This window comes from Budorcas taxicolor, chromosome 13, assembly GCF_023091745.1.
Source record: "Budorcas taxicolor isolate Tak-1 chromosome 13, Takin1.1, whole genome shotgun sequence".
NCBI lineage: Eukaryota > Metazoa > Chordata > Mammalia > Artiodactyla > Bovidae > Budorcas > Budorcas taxicolor.
In genome coordinates, this window is record NC_068922.1 from 73,916,711 (window position 1) to 73,937,086 (window position 20,376).

The window sequence follows — 20,376 nt, forward strand, 5'->3', positions numbered from 1 at the left end:
TCTGCATGATCAGAATTTCTGGCAGAATCAGGTACTTGATTAAGTGAATTGTGACAGAACAGTGTCTTGTCCTGATCCTGCCACTCACATGCTGTGCGTTGTGGGGCAAGTCATCTATCATTACCTCATCTGAACAGGGAGACTAGGTTATGAGAGTTTTTTGAAAGGATTACCAGTCATGAGTATAAAAGTTCGCAAATTTATGGACAATGATGTCCGTTTTCAACCAAAATGTTTTAGTCTGAAACACTCGTCTATCTACATTTCCTTACCACCCATTCAAAAGAAATTTATGTGTCAAATTATCATTTCTCTGTTATTAAATTAATCAAAACTTTGAGAGACAGCTAAACTTCATCCCTCCAGCGGCAACTGCAGTAAGATCAAGAAATGCAGTACTTCCTAGAGTTTTCTCAAGGTGCAAAGAGTGTTCTTTCCAGGTTGGTACAGTATTAATCAACGCAAGGTGCTTCACCCTGCTATCCTGTCAGACTACTATTTAATTATCCTATCAGGACATAGGATGTTAGAGAAGACTCAAAATTATATAGACAAGCATCATCATCAAATAGACTGACAGAAATTTTATTATATCCAGTCTCTTTGAAGACTATGCACTTGGCACGAGTATGAAATGGAAGATTCATTTACTTGAAAAATATTTATCAAATATTTGTGCTTTTTGCCATAGAAGGAATATTTCCTGGTGTAGGGAACCAGCTGTTAACAAAATAAAGTAAAATAATATGCCTTTTAAGCGGTTGACAGTGAAGACAGGGGAAAATCCCATGGCAGATGGTGATGGATGCCATGAAGTAAGAGAGTGATGGGATTTCAGAAGGCTTAAAGGGTCAGGGAAACACTCTGTAATAAGAAGGCCTTGAGCAGAGGCTGCCAAAAATGAGCCTGGTGTGTTTGAGCAGCAACCAGAACCAGGGTGGCTGGAGCTGAGGGGGTGAAGGGAGGGAGTGGAAGGGGATGAGGCAGAGAGGCCATGGGGGCAGGTCATGAGGAGCCTTGTAGGACTTTATAAAAATCTGAATTTGACTCTGGGAGAGCTGGAGAAGCACTGAGGGATTGGTCATGGGAGCAATGTGATAGGACTCAAGTTTGAAGAGGATCCCTGAGTCTGTAGAGTGGAGAGTGGCTCCTCAGAAATAAGAGCAGAGACAGAGGCCCCTGGGCAGGCTGCTGCAGTGGTCCAGTGAGCCATGGTGGCGTGTGTACCTGTGTTGTTCCTTGGGTAGATCGCAGTTCTTTAGAACATGAATGACTTGCCCTGTTAAGGTTTCTGTGGAGTCTTCATCAAAAATCATGAACCATTAAATCTTTAGGCATTTGTGTTGGACTCACCCCCCACCTCTCTTCCCTCTCTGAGTTATGGGGGCAGGGAAGGGGAAAGGTGAAAATGAAAATTCCCACTCCCTAATCAAGTGTTGGTTACCCAGGCAACCAATCCCATTTTGGGGTTAGGTGCAGGGTTTCCTAGTTACCTCCCTCACATGATAAGACACTCCCTGTTGCTGTCATCTCTCAGGAAATTGCAACGGTTTTAGGAGCTCTGTGCCATGAATGGGAAAAAGGCCAAATTAGTATTTCTTATATAGTCATAGTATCAATATTCTTTCAATATTCCATTATTCCAATGCCCATGACGTAATCAAAATGAATACTCTGGTGGCTTTTCTTCCACACATTTTTCCAGTACAGCATGATGCCTTCAGGCTTAAAACAAGAAAACCAAAAAACTCCTTATTTTGTATTGGAGTATAGTTGATTAACAATATCGTGATAGTTTCAGGTGGACAGCAAAGAGACTCAGCCATAAATACATGTATCCATTTTCCCCCAAACTCCCCTCCCACCCAGACTGCCACATAGCACTGTGCAGAGTTCTATGAATAACTAATAAGGAACTTCTATACAGTAGGTCCTTGTTGATTATTCACCTTCACACTTTCTTTTCTAATGGTGAAAAGTTTGAACCACACACATGTCCAGAAAATAGTATTGTAAACCCACAGACCATTGTCCAGCTCTAATCATCATCAACATGTGGAGAATATTCTTGATGCATATCCTCCATGTTTGTTATTTTGGAGCTACTCAGTGGCATTTTTGCCAATTAATCTATAGATACTCAGTAATAGTATATAATTACCTACAGTACTACCCTGTCAGTGTGACACCTAACAATGCTTAATAATAATGCCCCAGACAGAGACTATCAAATGGCCTTTTCACATTCACACCCATGCACCCCTAACATCTTTACTCGAAACAAACTGGTGTCCCAGCTGTGCACCTCGTAGACTGAACTGTGATGACCATCCTCCTTATTTGACTGAGATCCTCCCGTCCCTGCAGCCCTGTGGTTGCAGCAGTACCTTCTGGAACCTGGATCCCTGACTGTTGCTACTCCTGTAGCCAAAACTGCTGGAATATTCCTTCTTTTCTTGATCAATATGATTTATCACAAATGAAGTCATGTCCAGCATTCAATTCACCATCTATGTTAGCATCGGGTTGCTTTGCTTGAGTTTTGTTTTTGTGTTAGTAATACTGAAAAAACTGTGACCTATGACTAACACATTATGTAAGTGTCTTCCTTCTGATTTTCAGCAGTTTTGCTTCCAACAAGAAACTTTTCCTTAAGTGAATTTCATTTCTTCATCTCTAAAATAGGAATGTGTGTGTGTGCTCAGTTGCTAGGAGATGTCTGACTCTTTGCCATTCCATGGACTGTAACCAGCCAGGTTCCTCTGTTCATGGGATTTTCCAGGCAAGAATACTGGTGTGGGTTGCCATTTCCTCCTCCAGGGGATCTTCTGGACACATGGATCAAACCAGAGTCTTCTGTGTCTCCTGTGTTGGCCGGTGGATTCTTTACCACTGAGCCACTTGGGAAGCCCCAGAATAAGAATAATGATACTTCACTCATAAGATTGATAAGTAAGAACAAGCTACCTTTTCTTGGAGTGTGAATTCAAGTGGGTCTTAAGAAGTATTACTATGAACTAAGCTAGTGGAGGTGATGGAATTCCAGCTAAGCTATTTAAAATCCTAAAAGATGATGCTGTTAAAGTGCTATACTCAATATGTAAGCAAATTTGGAAAACTCTACAGTGGCCACAGAACTGGAAAATGTCAATTTGCATCCCAACCAGAAAGAAGGAAAATGCAAAAGAATGTTCTGATGACCATACATTGTGCTCATTTCACATGCTAGCAAGGTAATGCTCAAAATCCTTCAAGCTTGGCTTTAGCAATATGTGAACTGAGAACTTCCTGATGTACAAGCTGGATTTAGGAAAGGAAGAGAAACCAGAGATCAAACTGCAAACATCCTTTGGATCATATAAAAAGCAAGAGATTTCCAGAAAAACATCTATCTACTTCCGCTTCATTGATAATGCTAAAATCTTCAACTGTATGGATCACACGAAACTGTGGAAAACACTTCACATATCTCTTGAGACATCTGTATGCAAGAAGCTACAGTAAGAACCAGACATTGACTAACAGACTGGTGCAAAATTGGGAAAGGAGCATGTCAAGGCTGTATATTGTCACTCTCCTTATTTAACTTATATGCAGAGTACATCATGCGAAATGCTGGGCTGGATGAATCACAAGCTGAAATTAAGATTCTCCAGAGAAATATCAACAACCTCATATATGCAGATGATACCACTCTAAGGCAGAAAATGAAGAGAAAACAATGAGCCTCATGATGAGGGTGAAAGAAGAAAGTGAAAAATAAGGCTTAAAACTCAACATTCAGAGAACTAAGATAATGCCACCTGGTCCCATCACTTCATGGCAAATAAATGAGGAAAAAATGGAAATAGTAACAGACTTTATTCTCTTGAGCTCCAAAATCAATTCAGACAGAGACTGCAGCCATGGAATTAAAAGACGCTTGCTCCTTGGAAGAAAAGCTATGGCACACCTAGACAGCATATTAAAAACCAGAGACATCACTTTGCCAACAAAGGTCATATAGTCAAAGCTATGACTATTTTTCCAGTAGTCATGTATGGATGTGAGAGTTGGACCCTAAAGAAGGCTGAGTGCCAAAGAATTGATGCTTTCAAATTGCGGTGCTGGAGAAGACTCTTCAGAGTCCCTTGAATAGCAAGGAGATCAAACCAGTCAATGATAAAGGAAATCAACTCTGAATACACATTGGAAGGACTGATGCTAAAGCTGAAGTTTCAATACTTTGGCCACCTGATTTGAAGAGCTGACTCACTGGAAAAGACCCTGATGCTGGGAAAGATGAAAAGCAAGAGGAGAAGGGGACAACAGAAGATGAGATGGTTGGATGGCATCATTGTTTCAATGAACATGAGTTTGAGCAAATTCCTGGAGACAGTGAAGGACAGGGAAGCCTGGAATGGTGCAGTCCATAGTGTCCCAAAGAGTGGAACATGACTTAGCAACTGAACAACAACACACTTCTCCAGAGGGCATCCCTCAGGAGGTAACGGCCTTTATTCCATCAGGGTAAGGGCCTGCCTGCCAATGCAGGAAAGCAGATTAGACCCCTGGATTGGGGAGATTCCCCTGGAGAAGGCAATGGCAATCCACTCCAGTATTCTTGCCTGGGAAATCCCACAGACAGAGGAGTCTGGAGGGCTATGGACCATGGGGCCACAAAAGAGTCAGACAGGACTTAGGGACTAAACCACAACAACAGTGGGATAATGGCTTGGTATTAATGAAAAGAGATTTGCTTAAGTAACTCACTATGCTGCTGTGTGGTCTTGGGCAAGTCATTTCATCTCCTGTAAACACAGATTCTTTTTCTGTAAAAGAGAATGATGGTGTCTGCATTAAGAAATCGCCAGACTTGGTTACTTTTGAAAATCATGTTGATTACTCACTAATGTGCTTTGAACACCACAGAACAAGGCAAATTGTCTAGAACCAAATAGAGTTTTAGGCTCCTCGGCTCCTACTGCTCCTTAAATGTGCTGTCAACTATAGTAAATAAAGGAACAAATAGAATTGAAGTTCACCATCAGGAAGTTCCCTGAGTGTCATAGTGGAGTCACGGTCTCTCTTCCAAACAGGTCTCCTTCTTTCTTAGAGGTAACTGAAAGCCTTCTTGCTTCAGTGAGTGACCTTACCCAGGTCCAGCCCCTTTTCCACTCCACCTTGCCATTATTTAACTCTCTGGTCAAAAGAGTTAGTGTTAACTATCATAATTACCCATTATTATTATTATTTCAAAGGACTTTGGCTTTGCTGGGAAAAGAATATATGTCTATGGAGGCCATAGACACTGCTTTCAAAACAGTCCCACCATGTTAGCAGCATGATCTCACGTAACAAATGAAAACGAGGGAAATTTCAGGTCACAGATCACACAGTTAGGAAAAGGCAGAACTGGGACACAAACTGAGGTCCTCTGACCCCAAAAGCACAGGTGGCGAGACCAGGGTTGAGGGGAGAGAGTAGGGGGTTACAAGTGGCTGCAGCAAAGCCTCCCTGGATTTCTTCTGGTCAATTAGGCATTTTTAATGCAGGAGAAGGCAATGGCAACCCACTCTAGTACTCTTGCCTGGAGAATCCCATGGACAGAGGAGCCTGGTAGGCTACAGTCCACGGGTCACTGAGTCGGACACGACTGAGCTACCTCACTTCACTAATGCAGGAAGATTTCTTGGTCTCAAAAGGTATAATTATGTGTTTAGTGTAAAAAATAACAGCAACAACAACAAAATCCTGCTTGACTCTATCAGATCAGGGACCTCATAACCGAGATCCTAGTCCTGGTCACTGCCTTGTACCTACTGTAGTGTCATGCTGCTGCTGCTGCTAAGTCGCTTCAGTTGTGTCCAACTCTGTGCAACCCCATAGATGGCAGCCCACCAGGCTCCATCATCCCTGGGATTCTCCAGGCAAGAGTACTGGAGTGGATTGCCATTGCCTTCTCCGGCAGTGTCATAACAAGTTGCAAATTTGATCCCTGTCTCTCTTCATGCCCCAGGACCCCTGAAACATTTGGAATTTTCTGTATATTCAAAATAATGAGATGAGTGAAGGATGGGACCTGAGATAGAGTCTGGATGGGACTGGACTCCAGAACACACCATCAGGTAATTAGAGGGTTTAAACTATTAACCCCTATTCCCTCTGGGAACGGGAGAGGGGACTGATACTGAGTTTAATCACCAGTGGCCAAAGATTCAATCAACTTTCTTACTTCCAACCCTCAATTAACACACATCAACATTTGGTTCAGAGAGCTTCAGAGGAAGTGATCCCATCAAGAGATTGGGAGCAGGGAGAACCCTAAGAGGGCTTAGAGGCTCAGCATCTCCAACTCTCTATTTATCCTACACTTCTCCATTTGGCTTTCCCTGAGTTTTATGCTTTATAATAACTTGGGGCAGTAGGTAAAGGGCTTTTCTGAGTTCTGTGAGGGTTTCTAATAAATAATTAAATATGGCAGATGGGTCATGGAACCTCTGAATTTATAGCCAGTTGATCACACATGTAAGTGACAGCAGGATTTGTTATCAACACTTGAAAGTATGACAGTCCTCAGAGGCCAAGCCCTCCCTTGTGAGATCTGGGTCACCTCTGTGGATTTAGTGTCAGAAGTGAATTGACTCCTAGATGCCCAGTGGTTTTGAGAGAACGGGGTACTGTTAGTGGAGACCCTGCATGTTTGGAATCAGGGACAAATCTCAACTGACTCTTCTCTACCATTTGTGTCTACTATGAGGGTCAGGCTCTGCGATTATATTATGTGGGGCAGAGCACTCAGAACCCCTTCCCTATTCTCTGCATTGTCAGAATAATTGGCAGAATAAAGTATTGATTAAACGGGTTGTGACTTATCCTGATCCTAACACTCAAATGCTTTTTGTCCTGGGGCAAGTCATCTGCAGTTTCCTCACCTGAACATGGGGACCTAGTTACATGAATTTTTTCAAAGGATCACCAGTCATGAGTACAAAAAGTTTGCACATTTGTGGTCAATGGTGTCCATTTTCCACCAGAATGTTTTACTCCAAAAGACTTATATACCTACATTTCTTCACCCCTCTAAAAAAGCTTATCTATCAAATCGTGATCATTTCTGTTATGAAATTCATCAGAACACTGAGTGGCAAATGAGCTTCTGCCCTGCAGAGGCAAGTGCAGGGAGAACAGGAAATTTCATATATATGTCACCGTGTCAATATTGCCTCAATATGCCATTATTCCAGTGCCCACGATGTAACCGAAGTGAACACACTGGTGACCCTTCTTCCATGCATTTCTCTAGTACAGCATAATGCCTTCCCACTTTTTCTTTTAACTCTTTATTTTTTACTGGAGTATAGTCAATTAACAATATTGTGATAGTTTCAGGTGGTCAGCAGAGGGACGCAGCCATACATATACATGTATTCATTCTCCCCTAAACTCTCCTCCCATCCAACATGCCACACAACACTGAGAGACTTTACATGTGCTATACAATAGGTCTTGTTGGTTATCCAACTCCACAGTTTATTTTGTAATGGTGAAAAGTTTCTATCACACACATCCAGAAAATAGTATTATAAACCCACAGACCATTGTCCAGCTCTAATCATTACCAACATGTGGAGAATATTCCTAATAGGCATCCTCTATTTTTGTTCTTTTGGAGCTAGTCAGTGGCATTATGCCAATTAACCTATAGATATTCAGCAACAATATGTAATTATTTGCAGCATTATCTTGTCTCTGTGATGCCTAACAACATTGGTAATAATGCCTTGGACAGAAGGATATCAAAGGGCCTTTTCACATTCACCCCCTGCACCCCTACCATCTCTATTGCAAAGAAACTGGTGGTTTCAGTTGTTCACCTGGTAGATCAAACAGCGATTACCATCCTCTATTTGACCAAGATCCTCTCATCTTTACAACCCTGTGGCCTGACTTCTGCCTGCAATCTCCATACACAGATCCCTGCAAGGCTAAAATAACCAGATACATTTATAAGACCAAGTCTGGGATCTTCAAGTCCTTTGTATTTTTCAGCTTCAAAGCAAAGAAGAACAATGTCAAGATGGGGGAGGACTATCCTGACTCACAGTGGTGCTATCAGGGCCTGGGCTAAGACAGGAGGCAGCATGGTAGAGGGGTAGAGGATGGGCTGCAGTCCATGGGGTCTCAGAGAGTTGGACGTGACTGAGCAACTGATTGACAGCAACCCCCCTCACATGTGCACAGTAACTTACAGCTTGCAGTGCAGCCGAGTGCACGTGCACAGACTCTTACGGTCAGGCCTTTGACTCTCTCTACAAGTTATGAGCTAAGGAGATTACTTTATTTCTTGTTATCTCACGTACTTCCTAGGTAACATGAGGACATTTTAACAGTTTTTCCCCTTTAAAGATTTTTGAGGATTAGATGAGTTATATTTGTCAGGTGCTTAGGATGCTGCTAAGTCGCTTCAGTCGTGTCCGACTCTGTGCGACCCCATAGACAGCAGCCCACTAGGCTCCCCTGTCCCTGGGATCCTCCAGGCAAGAATACTGGAGTGGGTTGCCATAAGTGAAGTGAAGTCGCTCAGTCGTGTCAGACTCTTTACGACCCCGTGGACTGCAGACCACTGGCTCCTCTGTCCATGGGATTTTCCAGGCAAGAATACTGGAGTGGGTTGCCATTTCCTTCTCCAGGGGATCTTCCCGACCCAGGAATCGAACTCAGGTCTCCCACATTGCAGGCAGGCACAGGCAGACGCTTTAACCTCTGAGCCACCTGCATGCCACAATGAAGAATTTAAGTTTTACCTGGAGTAATTACTCATTACTGTTATTAATAACACTGCAAAGGACATTGACTTCTCAAGGAGAAGGAATATATGCCTATTACATCCATTGATTTCACAGCAACCACATGATGTGGGCAGCGTGGATCTCATATGATACCTGAAGACACGGGATTCTAGGAGATTTAAATTCTCAGGAATAAAGTTAGGAAAATGCAGAGGTGGCCCCCACACTGAGGTTATGTGACCCAAAAACCACTGAGGGAGAGAGCAGGAGTAAGGGGGATCATCCAAGGTCCCCTGAAGTCCACTTAGGCAGGCAGCTCTCCTGTTGGTGAAACTACATGAGGGGCAGCTATTGGTTATGCAGTGGAGACATGTTCAGCTCACCGGTTCCCCTCTGCCCCCTCCCCTTATTGCTTTTTCAATGCATAAACAGGCTTATATGCCAGAGCGAAATCACCTCCAGCTAAGTTCCTGCCCGGACCAATGCCTGGTGAAGGGCAAATGTCCGTCCAGCGGGGAAGCTGGGGCAGTGATTGTAGGAAGGTGACCTGTGTCACACCTGTGATCTGAGGTAGGTGAGGGGGGTCAGGGCATGGAGGCCCAGATGTGGTGATACCTGCACGAGGCTGAAAAGGAGGACCTGGGCTAACACACTACTTTTCACTCACATGTCTTGTGATTTGCTCTCATCTACCCACTGACCATACATCGTGTGCCATGCACTACTGTAGGGGCTGAGATGCTCCCTGAGGGATCATATTGGACAAAACTGCATCTGTCTGACCACAGTTTGTGTCTACATGAGACCATAGGCATAGGCAAATCTGAGAACTGCTGTTACTGGACATTTGGCCCCTGCAGACAGAAGCAGGAGGCATGCCTTGGAAGGAGATTTTGCAATAAACAAGACTGACCCAGCTCCTCCCCTTCCCCACTCCCCTCCTCATTGCCCGATCCCAGCCCTCAGCCAGGATATTAGAAGCTCAATCCATCCCCAGCATCCTCAGGAGCCCTCCTGCAAGGCCACCAAGATGAGCCGGCTCTGCCTCTCTGCAGCCCTTCTCTTCCTCCTGGTTATCCTGGTGGACAGCACTCCAGTGTATGAACACCATACCCAGGACCAAGGTAGGTCCAGGCTCACCTCTCCTCTACAGGTTCTGGGGAAATGATGGAAGTCCATGGAATGGGGAGAGCAGGTGTTAGGTGGGTGCTTCCAACCCTCTCTGGATTTCTCCTGTCACATTGGCCAGGATTTTTGTTTGTCTGGTTGGTTTTGGCAGCATTGGTCTTCCCTCCTATGAGAGAATATTCTCTAGTTATAGGGTTACTTTCTTACTGTGGTGTGTGGGCTTCTCATCGTGGTGGCTTCTCTTGTGCAGATCAGGGACTCTAGGCATCTGGGCTCACTAGTTGCAGATCACCTGCTTAGTTGCCCCAAGGCATGTGGAATCATCCCAAACCAGGAATCAAACTCATGTCCCCTGAATTGGCAGACCAATTCTTACCTCCTGGACCACCAGGGAAGTCTGAATTTGCAAACTTTTATCTCCAATGACATCATGATTCTCATAAGGATATATATTAAAATTTCATGTTAAATATGCATATATCCCAGCCAAGTCTACCAGATCAGGGACCCCATTTCTAAGACTCTCTATTCCTGGTCCCTATCTTGTCCCTGAACCTCATTGTAGTGTAGTAATAGAAAGTTGCATATTTGATTCTTCTCTTGGTTAATGGTCCAGGCCTCCTAAAAATTCTTGGAATTTACTGACTTTATAGACAGAGTAAAAAAATGTGGCTCAAGGTAACCTCAAGATGCAGTTGATCTCCAAGAAACCTCAAATATCCATTTTGAGGTTACAGTTTTCACCACCTCTCATTCTAGCACCTCTGAGAACAGGGGAGGGAACCGAGAGTGACGTCAATCACCAACAGCAGATGATCCATCCAATACGGGTGCTTGGTGAACCCTGGAAAGAAGTACATAAATACTGGTCTCAGAGGGCTTGTGAATTGGTGAATACAAGAAGATAACATGAGTGTGCTCTGCTCCCTAGGGCACAGAGGCTGGGCACACCTCCCTCCCTCTTTGCCATATATATTTCCTCCATTCTACTTGCCTGAGTTACATTTTGTATATTAATTTGGGAATAGTTAGCAAGGCATTTTCCAAAATCTAGCAGGCAGTTCTATGGCGCTGTTGAATTTGAAAGTGAGGTCATGGATACCCCGATTTTCCCTATTTGATCAGCATGAGTGACTCTGAACCTCATGGCTGGCATCTGAACTGAGGATGGTCTTGAGTCCTCAACCTGCAGAATCTTCAGTAACTCCACAGATTTCAAATCAGAAGTAAACTGATTTGCTGGACACCCAGTGGGTGTTTGGGAAACTGGTTGCTGTAGGTAAAGATACCACATATTTGTTGTCAAAGAAAAACCCAGATTCACTGTGATTTGGGGATTCAGGTGATGCTCCAAAAGCAGGAGTAATGAAAGCAGGACATTGCACCCAGAAACTGGTCTCAGTTATCTGTATTTTCAGAATTCCTGGTAGAATCAGGTAGTGTACCAAGTGGGTTGCAACATGATAGTATCTTGTTCTGGCCCTACCACCCACATGCCATGTGGGTAAGTCATCTGCAATTTTCTCATCTGAAGAAGGGTACATGTTGTATGGGGTTTTGAACAGATTACCAGTTATGAATATAAAGAGTTGACTCACATTCCATGGTGAATTCTGCACATTTTCCACCAAGATGTGTTAATCTGAAAACAATTTCTCTACCTACTTGCTTTGGGCAAGAAAGATATTTAGGTTCAAATAATGATTATTCCTCTAATATGAAAAACAACCAGAAGGCCTGATGAATAAGCAGAGCCACTGCAGAGAAAACCCCTGGGACCAAGGCTGATACAATATTAGTAAAGTCTGGAGAAGGAAATGGCAACCCACTCCAGTGTTCTTGCCTGGAGAATCTCAGGGACAGGGGAGCCTGGTGGGCTGCCATCTATGGGATCACACAGAGTTGGACACGACTGAAGCGACTTAGTAGCAGCAGCAGCAGCAGTCAGGACCTTTCGTTTGTCCTCTTTTACTATGATTTTATATCCATATTTGTCCTATCCCTTGTTAACTGCTATTATTTTATAATGTATATTTGATCCTTGTCCTGGTTCATGGGCCAGGCCTCCTGAAACTCCTGGAATTTACTGTCTTTCATAGGTCTGGAGACAAGCCATGGAAGGAGACTTGAGAAGCGTTCAGTAATAGATTGATTTCAGTTTTCATCGATGCTGTGCACTGAGATTGAGAACAGTCACCTCTGGCCAATGATTCATTCAATATCCCTGTTTAGTGAAACCTCAATACAAACACATGAATGTGAGCATTCAGGGAGCTTTTCGGGTGGCAACACACTGCGATGATTTGAAGGCCCAGTGTTCTCTATGGTGTGGAGACTCCCCACACCTCCACTTCCACTTTGCCTTGCACATTTCACTCAGTTTGCTGTGCCTAGATTTATCCTTTATAATAATGTGAGATCCGTATTTGAGTAGTCTTCCTGAGTTTGGTCATCAGATTTACTGAGTTATTGAACATGGAGTGGGGTAATGAAACTTTTGTGTTTTATATACTTTATCAAATCACTACCACTTCGCTGTCATCTGAACTGAGGACAGCTTTGAGCCCTCAACATGCAGACTCTGTGCTAACTCCTTCAGTTCTTATCAGAAGTAAACTGACTTGTACCTTTACTGGGTGTTTGGGGTATTGGATTTCTTACAGGAGACACCACATATTTGGTGTCAGGGTAACCCAGACTCACTCTCCCTATGCCTTGGGAGCTGGCGAGAATCTTGGGAAGGGGAGTAATGAAAATAGCACGCTGCACCCAGAAACTCTCACAAATTATCGATATTTTCAGAGTTCCTGGCAGAATAGTGTAATATATCAAATGAGTTGAGACAGGGAAATTTCTTGTCCCAACCCTGCCACCCACATGCTGTGTGTTCTGGGACAAGTTATCTACAGTTTCCTCATCTGAAAAGCAGGTACATGCTACATGGATTCTTTGAACATATTACCAGACATAAATATAAAGAGTTTATTTGCATGCCATGGCCAATTTCATCATTTTCCACCACAATATGTACATTTAAAAAAATTCCTCTACCTACTTCCTTGGGGCCAGAAAGTATATTTATGTGTCAAATAATGATTATCCCTTATTATAAAAATTAATCAGAAAGACCTGGGACCCCCGAGCAGAGTAACTTCAGGGAAAGAATGAAACACAGCCCCTGTGAAGCTGGTTCATGGGACCAAGGCTGATACCATATTAGCAAAATCTCCAGGCCTTTTCCCTTATCCACTTTTGACTATCATTTTATTATCCATGTTTGATCCTTTCCTGGTTCATGGTCCAAGACTCCTGAAAATGTTGGAATTTTTGTCTTTTACAGTTGCCAAGCTTTTTAAAGGAATGGGATTCGATGAAATAAAAGGACTGGCTCAAACAATGAGTAAAGGTTTGAACTTTCTTTACTTGTGGGGAGAAGAGAGGGCTCTGAGATTGAGATTGGTCACCACTGGCCAATGATTTAATAAATATGTCTTTTAAGTGAAATCTAAAAAAAACACAAAACCATCAATATAGGCTCAGAGAGCTTATGAAGTAGAAACCAATGGTGGTGATGTGAGGGTGCTGTGATCCCCAGGACATGGAGCCTCCACCCACCTCCACGCCTCCTTTGCCCTAAACATCTCCTCCAGTTCGTGGTTCCTGAGTTTTATCCTGTACATTAACCTTAGAACAATGAGTCTTTCTGAGCTCGTTTGCCTGTTCTATTGTTTGAGCATTGAGGTGGGGTCATGGAAACTCCCACCTTTAGTCACTTGGTCAAGAGCGTGAGTCACTCGAGAACACATGGCTGACATCTGAAGTCAGGACAATATTGATCCCTCAACCTGTGGAATCAGCACTAACTCCACAGATACGGTATCAGAAGTCAGCTGACTGTGGATCACCCGTTGGGTGTTGGGAACAACTGGATGGTGTTTGTGGAGAAACTGTATTTCATGTCAGGGAAAAAACCAGATTCACCCTTCCCTGTGATCTGAGGGCTCACATGAGGCAGATGGTGACTGCAGCCATGAAATTAAAAGACGCTTTCTCCTTGGAAGAAAAGTTATGACCAACCTAGATAGCATATTCAAAAGCAGAGACATTACTTTGCCAACAAAGGTCTGTCTAGTCAAGGCTATGGTTTTTCCAGTAGTCATGTATGGATGTGATAGTTGGACTGTGAAGAAGGCTGAGGGCTGAAGAATTGGTGCGTTTGAACTGTGATGTTGGAGAAGACTCTTGAGAGTCCCTTGGACTGCAGGGAGATCCAACCAGTCCATTCTGAAGGAGATCAACCCTGGGATTTCTTTGGAAGGAATGATGCTAAAGCTGAAGCTCCCGTACTTTGGACACCTCATGCGAAGAGTTGACTCATTGGAAAAGACTCTGATGCTGGGAGGGATTGGGGGCAGGAGGAGAAAGGGACGACCGAGGATGAGATGGCTGGATGGCATCACGGACTCGATGGACGTGAGTCTGAGTGAACTCCGGGAGTTGGTGATGGACAGGGAGGCCTGGCGTGCTGCCTTTCATGGGGTCTCAAAGAGTCGGACATGACTGAGTGACTGAACTGAATGGATGAGGCTTGGGGAGAGGTGAGTAGTGAAAGTAGGACACTTCTCCCAGAAACTCTTACCAGTTATCTGTATTTTCAAGTTCCCAGCAAATCAGTAGTGTATCAAATGGGTTGTGACCTGACAGTATCTTGTCCTGATGAGGCCACCCACATGCTTGTGTGCTGGGGCAACACACAAGGAAATTTCATTTGCAGTTTCCTCATCTGAACAAGGGAAACATGTTACATAAGTTCTTTGAACAGATGATGAGTCATGAATACAAAGTTTATTCACTTTTGATGGCCAGATTTGTCCATTTTCCACCACAATATGTTGATCTGAAAAGCATTTCTCTACCTACTTGCTTTGGACAAATAGAAAAATTTCTTTATCAAGTAATGATTATTCCTCTATTATTAAAAACTAATTCAAAGATGTGGAACCACGGAGGAAAGCAACTTCAGGGAAAGCAAGAAACAGCTCTTGTGTAGTAGGCTGTGGGACCAAAGCTGGTACAATATTACAAGTCTCCAGGCCCTTTCCCTTGTCTTTTTTTGACTGTTATTTTCCTATCCACGTTGATCCTTCCCTGTTTCATGGACCAGGCCTCCTGGGAACTCTTGTAATTTACTCTCTTTCATAGCTCAGATGATGATTTCTGGAAGGCAACTGGAGAACCATACAGTAGTGGTGTTCCCAGCACCAATGCTCAAAGAAGAGAATAAAGGTTTGTAGTTTCTGCACCTCTGGGGAGAGGAAAGTTCACTGAGAGTGACAGCAATCATCAATGGCTAATGATCCAACCACTATGCCTGTTTAGTGAAATCTAGGAAGAAATACATAAATTCTGGGGTCAGGAAGCTTGTGGGTTGGTAAATACTGGAAGATAATGTAAGGATGTTCTGCTCACTAGAGGACAGAGGCTGGGCACACCCCCACCCCCACACATCTCTTCCATTTTACTGCCTTGAATTATATTTTGTATATCAGTCTGGGAAGAGTAAGCAAGGTTTTCCTCAGTTTAGCTCCAGATTCTATTTAGTTGTTGAATTTGAAGGTGGGATACGGATTCCCTGATTCTAGCCATTTGCTTACAAGTATGAGTGACTCAGGACCTCATAGCTGGCATCTGAACTGAGGACAGTCTTGAGCTCATAACCTGCAGAATCTGCAGTAACTCCATGAATTTCAAATCAGAAGTAAACGGACTAGCGGGACACCCAATGGGTGTTTGGGAAATTGGCTTGTGTTTGTAGGGACAGCACATATTTGTTGTCTGGGAAAAACTCAGACTCATTCTCCCTTGTGATTCAGGGGCTCAGAGACGCTCTAAAAAGGGAGAGCAATGACAATAGGACATTGCATCCAGAAACTGTTCTCAGTTATCTATTTTTCCAGATTTCCTGGCAGAATCAGGTAGTGTACCAGATGAGTTGTAATTTGAGAGTATCTTTACCTGGCCCTGCCACTCACATGCCATGTCCTGGGGCAAGACATCTGCAATTTTCTCATCTGAACAGGGGAAGCATGTTACATGGGTTTTTGAAGAGATTACCAGTCATGAATATAAAGATTTGAATCATATTTCATGGTGAATTTTGGGTATTTTCCACCAAGAAGTTTAATCTGGAAACAATTTCTCTACCTACTTGTTTTGAGTAAGAAAGTATATTTAGGTGCCATATAATGATTATTACCACTTCCCAGGTGATGCTAGTGGTAAAGAACCCACCTGCCAAAGTGGGAGACCTGGGTTCAATCCCTGGGTCAGGAAGATCCCCTGGAGAAGGGCACAGAAACCCACTCTAGCATTCTTGCCTGGAGAATCCCATGGACAGGGGAGCCTGGTAGGCTACAGTCCATGGGGTTACAAAGAGTTGGAAACGACTGAGCGACTTCACTTTCACTTTTCACTTTTCTGGGCTAATGAGGGTCTTCCAAACTCATCAACTTCACATACCAAAAGGCACTTTTATTGTTCTCATCACATGAGAAATATTAAGATTTTTAGGAACAGTGTCAGGAAAAGGATGAAAAAATAAATACATACATTTCTTCTTACAGTCACAATATCAATAGTATCAATATTCAATTTATAGAATCCCTGTGAGGTAACCAAAGTAAACACAGTGGTATGTTTTCTTCATGCCTTTTTCCATTATAGCATGATTACTTCAAAATTTTTATTAATGGTTTTATTAAAATTTTATTAATAACCATATACATAAGTGCAGAGAATATTAATAATATTATAAAACTCAGGCATCCAGACCCAGTAATTATTGACACATAAGGAATATTTCTTACCTGTAACCTGTTTATGTTGTAGAGTTGTGGGTTGTTTATTTTGAGCATTTATTTATTGGAATGAGTTAGTTATTAGTTGCAGACCCCAGGTTCAGTAGTTATGGTATACCAAATTAGTGCCTACAGTATTTGGGGTTTAGTTTTCTGACAATGGATTGAACCCAGAATTTCTTTCTTGGAAGGCAGATTCTTAACCACTGGACCACCAGGGAAGCCTTATAGAAGTTTAAAGGCTAATCAAAGGCATTATCCCAGTTTTGCTTGGTACTGCTTCCCTGGTGGCTCAGACAGTAAAGTGTCTACCTGCAATGCGGGAGACCTGGGTTCGATCCCTGGGTCCAATCCCTGGGTCGGGAAGATCCCCTGGAGGAGGAAATGGCAATCCACTCCAGTACTCTTGCCTGGAAAATTCCATGGACAGAGGAGCCTTGTAAGCTACAGTCCATGGGGTCACAAAGAGTCGGACACGACTGAGCGACTTCACTTCACTTCATGAGAAAGTACACATCTGTACGTGATTACTGTATCCAGGAGATGGTAAAGGACAGGGAAGCCTGGCTGCAGTCGATGGGGTCGCAAAGAGTCCAACACGACTGAGCGAATGAACAACTACAACTGTATCATGTCACGCCTAGTAACATTCATAATTATGTTCCAGAAAGAGGTTTTCCAATTTGGGCTTTCAATTCAAATGGGCCCTAACATTCTCTATTCCAAACAAACTAGTGGTTCTAGTTGTTGACCTCTTACAGAGCTGTGATGACTATCCTCATAACTGATGATTCCTCTCTCATTTCAGCAGATTCTAAGCCTGCCTTCTGCCTGGAGCCTAAAGTAACAGGTCACGGCAAGGCCTTGAGGCCCAGGTACTTCTATAATGCTGAGACCGGTGACTGTGAGCAGTTTACATATGGCGGCCTCGGAGGGAACAAAAACAACTTCCTAACGTTAGAGGACTGCATGAAGACCTGCAGTCAAGGGGCAGGGTCCCTGTGGTAAGACAGGGGCCAGGGCACAGGGGGAGGGGAAGGGCTGTGGAAAGGGGCGGAGCTCAGGGGACCACACACCATTCACCCTTCACAGTGTCTTCCTCCTCTCTGCTGCCAGAAGAGGCTGCAGTGTCCTGTGAAACCCAAACTGAGCCAGCTCTCCAGGGAGAGAATGGCAGAAGGTCAACCCTGGAGGCCTCTTTGTGAGCATCTCAGACTGATCACATGCTTCTCTTCTCAGTTGGGAACACTGACTCAGCCACCCTCCAGGGCAGGTCTGCAGTGCTCCTGAGCACCCCACCTAGGCTTGGAAAATTCACTTCATCTTGTTCATGATTTGGGTCATGGGCCATAGTTCCATATTTTTTGGAAAATATAGGATCTGTCAAGATGACAGGCCTAGAATGATGTCTAGGCCTACAATGTTGGCACTCAGCAAGTTCTTTTTTTTTTCTTTTTTGCAGAGAACATGCAAAAAGTGGTCCCCAGAAACCCTGAAGTCTGAGGAGGACCCCTGCAGGGCTGGGCTTTGGCTGCTTCTGAAACAGTTCAGTCTCCTCGCAGTTCTCTCCTCTACCCTCATCAGCCAGACGCGTCCATTTCCTTTCCTCCATGGGTCTACATGTCTTAATTCTGTCTCATCCAGTTGACTCTCAGCACCATAAGAACATGTCTTCCCTTTATCCCTAGCACTTTACACGGTTCCTGGCTAAGGAGACAGTTCATAATTATTTGAGGAAAGAAGGAAGGGATGCAGAAACACATTCCCCATGACCAGAGTAACTACAGAGCCGGCAGTTTTATGGCAGGATTTTTTGTTTTAATCCCCATCCTCACGGCATCCTCACCTTCAACCCCCTCCCCACCATCACTGCTCTACTTGTGCATGGCCAAGGTGGAATTCCCAGCCTCCAGTTTTCAGCATCAGTTATGAGAGAAGAGTCTGGGATCAAGAAGCTCCTTGACCCCACAATGAGGCTGCATTTTCTTTTCTGTGGCTTTACCCACTGTGGCTTATATTTCAATAAATGCATATTCAAAATTAAACTGACTGGAGTTTGCAACTACAAACCTTAACCAATAGGGTCCATGGAAATGGTGGTCCTTCTCACTGTTCTGCAGAGTAGTGGGCACCTCCTGTTTCCCAGTCCACAGACTGTGCACTACTGGGTATAGGAAGCAAATCCATTATAGCATCATCGGCCTCTCGATAGGCCCCAATGCTACAAAAAACCTGGGAGACAGACACCTCTACATGACAGCTTTTATTCCTTTCTTCTAAGTTCAGTCAAATTTGGGGGCAAGTTGTCCTACTGGACTCTCAGAAGGAGAATGGGCTTTAGCCTCTATTGTCCACTTTTCTAAAGAATCCAATACCCCGAGGTGACTTGTGGGGAGGAGGTTTCTTAGTTCAGTTAAAGCAGAGCAAGTACCCTTTAGTGCCCCAGGCTCTGTGTTAGCCTGCATTTTGCCTGCATTGTTCTATTAACCATCCTAAGAGTCCTTCAAGAGAGGAAATGAAGGCATAAAGATGACACTTAGCTGCTGCATTTATTTCCTAACATGGCAGCTTCCCACTCTCTTCCCACTCCCACTCTGAAGGGACTTCCGGCTCTGTGTGCTTGCTCCCAGACCTTCTTCTGTAGCCTGCCCTTCTGTAGAAGTAAAGACTATCTTGCGGAGCCATTTTTGATTGTCTGTTCTATTCCCGAAACACAGCTTTGAGAGCATTTCCAACATCCAGAGCAAAGCCAAATTCCTGAAACCCTCCCCCAAATCACCTAACACAGCCCACATCCTATAAGTTCTTTCTAACGTTGTCTTAATGAGACATTAAGTAGAGGCATGTTGATTATGTTTTCCTGCTCTGTGTCAGAGAAGATGTAGGACTGAGGCACTTTGGGAAAACAGAGTATCTGTTTCATGACAGATGAGTAAAGTGAGCCATGGAGACCACAGTAGGCACAGTATCTCAATAAACAAGAACACAATTGGTGTTGATGCTATTATTCCCACGCAGTCTTGGGCAAATTTCTCAGCACCTCTGAGCTCTCTTTTCTTTAGTTATAAAATAAAGATAACAATCTTACTTGTTAATATTTCTAGCCAGAGACCAGTAGAAACACCCCATTCCTAGTTTAATGCCCCATTCCCAGTTGAACTCGTTGGATTTATTACTCACAGCAGCAAGGAGCAGGAATCATCTTGGAACAATATGCTGTCTCATTAAGACAACGTTAGAAAGAACGTACAGGATGTGGGCTGTGTTAGGTGATTTGGGGGAGGGTTTCAGGAATTTGGCTTTGCTCTGGATGTTGGAAATGCTCTCAAAGCTGTGTTGCGGGAATAGAACAGACAATCAAAAATGGCTCCACAAGGTAGTCTTTACTTCTACAGAAGGGCAGGCTACAGAAGAAGGTCTGGGAGCAAGCACACAGAGCCGGAAGTCCCTTCAGTTTTTATTCCTAAGAGGCAGGTTCCCTCCTCTGGCTCCTCATAGTCTGAGAGTCACAGAGTTACAATCTTTCTTGATGTTGTCTAAATTTTTGATTGGAAGACTTATAGTAACTATTTTCCCCACCCTTTTAGTTCTTTGAGCATGTCCAGGCTAAAGCCCGCAAA

The 20,376-nt window shown here is 43.7% G+C and overlaps 1 pseudogene; it reads left to right on the forward strand.

Annotated features, from left to right (window-relative positions):
* Positions 1–9,801: 9,801 nt before the first annotated feature.
* Positions 9,802–18,252, forward strand: LOC128058840 (trophoblast Kunitz domain protein 1-like; annotated as a pseudogene).
* Positions 18,253–20,376: the final 2,124 nt, after the last annotated feature.